General features: G+C 40.3%; 1 long non-coding RNA gene across 1 annotated transcript; it reads right to left on the minus strand.

Annotated features, from left to right (window-relative positions):
- Positions 1 to 2,179: 2,179 nt before the first annotated feature.
- LOC131011538 (uncharacterized) lies at positions 2,180 to 4,386 on the minus strand. The gene is made up of 2 exons (XR_009097002.1): positions 3,160 to 4,386; positions 2,180 to 2,588 (listed from the first exon to the last, which is right to left on the minus strand). It is a non-coding gene; the product is annotated as an uncharacterized LOC131011538 (long non-coding RNA).
- Between the last annotated feature and the right edge of the window lie 831 nt (positions 4,387 to 5,217).

Raw genomic sequence — 5,217 nt, forward strand, 5'->3', positions numbered from 1 at the left:
GTCTAGATAATTCACCTTTTTTTTTGGAGACGAAATTAATAAGATGTTGAGTGTAGTGGACAAAATTCGTCAACTTGGCTCAAGCCCAATTACCATTCCAAGCTCGACCAATGAGCCAAACAACCCGGTCAGTCCAGCCCGATAAACTTCAAACCAACTTGAATTGATAACGAGGCTGGCTCAATTACTTAAGAAAAATTGTTCGCCCTGCCCGATAAGTCAAGTTATACTTTTTGCAAGACCAACCTGGATCGACCTAGGTTGACTATCCCACTTCAAATCCAACTTGTCTAAACAGTCAGGCTGAATAATTCGCTCTCAGCCTAAGCCCATCAAGCTAGTTCGCCAATCCGGCACGACCCTAAAAAGCCCAATTAGTCAAACAGATTGGTCCATCTAGCTCGAAAAGCTATAGATCAACTTGAATCCACAACCAAGCTGGATATATCGCATGCGGTCCAAGGGTTATTGTCAACCTAGATTGACGAAGTTACAAGACTCAGCCGTCAAAACCCTAAAAGATATCCCCCATCCGTCAAACCCTAGAAGACATCTCCTACCAAGCTAACGGAGTCAGAAAGTAAATCTTTATGATCCCGTCCAAATCGCAACAACCTGGAATATAAGGGTTTTGACGAGGCCAGACCGTAGAAACCCTAGCGACTGGATGACCTCTATATAAACATCCAGACTAGGTCATAAAGAGGGGAGACAGAAATTCTACTTACTCTCTACTTCTTGAACTCTCTCTACTCTGCCGCCACGTTGATTACTCTTCCAAGTCGGAAATAGCCAACTTGGTCGCCGTCCACCTTTCACTATCACAACCTGCCGTCACCGTTCCCACCCTTCGAATGCCATCGACACCTTGGAATAACCACTAATTCCAACCTATTTTTCTCTCTTATTTCGGTCTGTTTGTCATTCTATTTTGCTATTCTGTTACTGATTTGAGCGTCGAAGGCTCTACGGTCGACACCCCCTCCCGGTGCTCAACCTAGGGCTCTTATGTGTTCTTGTGTTGACAGGTTGCTAGTGCCCAATCTATCCGGACGTGCAGACGTCAACTTCAATTATAGATTTTAGCCTCTACATTGAGTAATTCAAACAAACGAATATAGGCTGAGGTAGTCACTAAGACTGAACCATCTGTACTGCCCATCAAAGCCATACCAATAAACTATAATCTAACGTTAATCACAACCACTGAACAAAATGTCAATGAACAAACACAAGAGCAAAAATTCAAAGCCAATCCCCTGCAAATAAGGTGCTAATTTATTTCTAGTGCTGCTCATGAACCGAAATATGAGGATATCAGCGCTACCCTTAACCATAAAGAGACCCCATAATCCCAAGAAACGAGTGTAATACTATAGCAGATGCTGACTGCGCTGTTAATCGTATTAAGCTACTTCTCCCTCTAGTGCGTCCCTCACCTTGAATACTTGTCGGTTATATTAGTTGCGCTGAATCTTCTTTGCGAACCTGCGCTGCCGTATTATGTATCTTCATGAACCTGCACTGCCCATCACTCAAAGTAGCTGCGCTGCCCTTTTGTGTATCTTCGAACCTGCGCTTCCCTTCACTCAAAGTAGCTGCGCTGCCCTTTTTGTGTATCCTGAACCTGCCCATTTGGTCTCCTTTGTGACATGCGCTGCCCTCAAAATTGGGTGGTAGCAGAGTTTCTAGCAAGTAAATGTTGAAACACCCCTCTTGTGTGTTCTCGTGATCCTGCGCTGCCCTCTAATACTACCGTACTGTGCTGCCCTTGAGGACTACCGCCCTCATCGGCGGTAATGGCTGCCAAATTCCCACTCTCTGATGCTTCTATTCCCCGACCCTTCACAATTCAATCAATTCAAATAGCCAAGTCCCTAGGAGCAGCAAAGATCACCTACTACAATTAGTGTTTAATCTCTTCCTCCCCCACAAATCATAATACAAATGAATTTTCTTCCCACCGGTTTCAATCCATGTCATCTTCACCCAGACCTTGATCTCACATAATCAGGACAAGGATAGAGTTAGAGAGCCCCAGAGAATTTAATTTTGATAATAAAAGAAATTTAAAATGAGAAGGCTGATATAGAGTGATCTATGGGATGTTTCTCCCTTATAGCCGTGTTACTATGATGGCTCGAACCAACACCATTAGATGAATCGTGTCTGACAGCACTGTAATATCAAAATTAAGAATTTTGTATGGCTGAGAACAAGCCTCTTCAAAAGGAAAGTCTCATGTAAGATTATGATACAAAGTATTGGCAGCAGTGCTACAGTTTGAAAAATGACCCTGTGCTGGCCATATATAGAGGGATATAATAGCTTGAAAAAATGACCCTGCGCTGGCAGCATTTATAATAATAAAATGACCCTGCGTATAATAATAAAATGACCCTGTGCAGGCAGCATATAATTCAGAAATTCAACAAGCCCCCATTTCCCACATCAACTCGGCTTTTTTGCAGATATTTCTTGAAAAATGATCCTGCGCTGGAATTACATAGAAAGATATGGCCGCGCTTCTCAAAGAAATCTTGTATTTAGTCCACTCTTTCGATCTTCATCGTTGGAGTTCAAGATTCCTGCAAACAAGACGCAATGTTGTCATATAGCTCTCGTCAGTTCCAAAATCCCAAGAGTCAGCACAGGGCTGTTGTATAGCCCCATCCGCTTAAAAATTTCAGAAGCAGCGTAGGAAAATGATAAATATAAGACAACGTCACTCAGGGCAGATCACCACACGATCACCACACGATCAGTGGATAACTCGTTTTCTCAAACCCACCACATTTAACACCACAATATACATACACCTATACCGATATGCAGGTATAATGCTGGCACTGACTAGAATAGCAGCAGGAGGTATCTGGTTCATCAAGAATTAATGTAGTAAAAAAAAGGGTTAATAGCCAGAAAATACACGAACTTTCATCGGAATTGCATATTGCACACGACCTTCAAAAATAGCCAGAAAATACACCACCTTTTATTTTAGTCGCAAATTGCATCACGATTGGGTACTTCAAAGGTGCAATTTGCGACTAAATTAAAAGGTGGTGTATTTTCTGGCTATTTTTGAAGGTCGTGTGCAATATGCAATTCCGATGAAAGTTCGTGTATTTTCTGGCTATTAACCCTAAAAAAAATAACTTAGCCTCTCCTTGAAGACCACCGCCTGCGCTGCCCTCTTAATGCTCTAATTTCCCTTGAAGACTGCCGCCTGCGCTGCCCTCTTGATGCTCCAATTTCCCTTGAAGACCACCACCTGCTCATCAAGAAGTCATCCAGGCTCTGAGAAAACCATAAGTGTGTAAGTCTCTGGTTGCATTAGTTCGGAAATAACCCAAATTCATAGCAAAATCAGAATGAAATCATCTCGACATTCGCCAATAGTCCATTTAGCATTTTAACAATGTTCGAAACGTGTTTTACAAATTCAAAGGCAATCAAAGGCATATGCGATCTAGTTTTCCCAAATAAGAATAACAATACAAATGCTACACCAATACCCACTAAGATAGCAGCCGAATAACATAACCCAATTTCCCCGATCAATTCCAAAGTAGGTTAAATTTAAAGAGAAAAGCAGAGATAACTTAGCTTCTTCGTGTGGAGATATTCATCCCTGATTCAAAGTCTTATTGTATTTCCCAAAATCTTGCTCTAAGAGTGTTAGATAAACTGATTTCATCGAATCAAGATAACAAAGATAAGGTACAAGGTAGAACAATAGCTAATGATCGGATCACACAATAATTGACCCAAAAGTTGAAATCTCAACACCAGGTTCTCACACAGATTCAATAGACACCCAACAATTATATCCTAATTATTTAAATGCAATGCCCATGCCTTAGCCAATTAAAGTTAGCACTCAAATGGTTAAATCAACACCAACTTTGATAGTAGTAAAAGAAGCATGACTGATTCCAACAAAACAAAAGAACAGTGAAGCACTTAGCTCTTGTTGGAAGAGGGTTCACTGCCCTGTTTAGTCGAGACTGCTCGCCGGGGAAACGAAGCAGCCAAGCCAGAGAAGGCTTTGAGAAATTGAGACTGAGCTGAGGCGACACCGCCGAATCGCGAATGCCCAATAGTGGCTTCCCCACATATCTTTGATTTGACTGTGATTTCTTTCTTTTTGACATGATGAAGCCCAACCAAGCATTTCCATTCTAGCAATTACAAGCTAAACGAACAAAAAGAAGAAGAAATCAGAATCCCCAAAATTTCTATAAGTAATTGAAATAATAGCTGAATGAAAAGAAGCAGATAGCGTCGATTGCTATCAATAGACGCGATTCTCCAGGCTGGCAAGAAGTTGCCGTTTGGTGGCGATAAACCCAGATCGGAGCTGTGGCAGCTAGGGGTGAGCAAAAAGATTCAAAACCGAATAACCGAACCGATCCAAACCAAAATTTTAAAATATGGTTTGACTTTTTCGATTTTTCGGTTCGGTTCGGATTTTTTTTTTCATAAAATTTGGGTTTTTCGGTTCGGTTCGATTCGATTCGGTTCGGATTTTTTAAAACCGAAAACTAAATTATATTTAATATATATATATATATATATATATATATATAATATAATATAATATTTTAATTATAATTTTATACTATCTAACTTCTAATATATTTTTGAATTTTATAGTTTTTTTCCGATTTTTTTTCAAAATTTTTGTTTTTTTTTTTTCAAAATTTTCAGTTTCTTTTTTTATTTTTTTGGATTAATTCAGTTTTTGAGTATGTGGAACGGTGTTTGGCTTGTCAACAGGTGAAAGCCGAGTATCAAAGACCCTCTGATTTATTGAAACCATTGGAAATACCGGAATGGAAGTGGGAACACATCACTATGGATTTTGTGGTTAGACTCCCTAAGACTTTGAGAGGTAATGATGCAGTTTGGGTGATTGTTGACCGTTTGACGAAATCAGCACATTTCGTACCAGTGCGGATGACCTTGTCGATGGATAAGTTTGCTCAGCTATATGTTCAGGAGATTGTACGACTTCACGGAGTACCAACATCCATCGTATCTGATAGAGACCACGATTCACCTCAAAGTTCTGGCGCAACCTTCATCATGCTTTGGGTACAAAATTGAAGTTTTCAACAGCATATCATCCACAAACAGATGGACAGTCCGAGAGAACGATTAAAATCTTGAAGGATATGTTAAGGACTTGTGTTTTGGATATTGGGGGAAGTT

The sequence above is a fragment of the Salvia miltiorrhiza genome, chromosome 2 (genome assembly GCF_028751815.1).
Source record: "Salvia miltiorrhiza cultivar Shanhuang (shh) chromosome 2, IMPLAD_Smil_shh, whole genome shotgun sequence".
Taxonomy (NCBI): Eukaryota; Viridiplantae; Streptophyta; class Magnoliopsida; order Lamiales; family Lamiaceae; genus Salvia; species Salvia miltiorrhiza.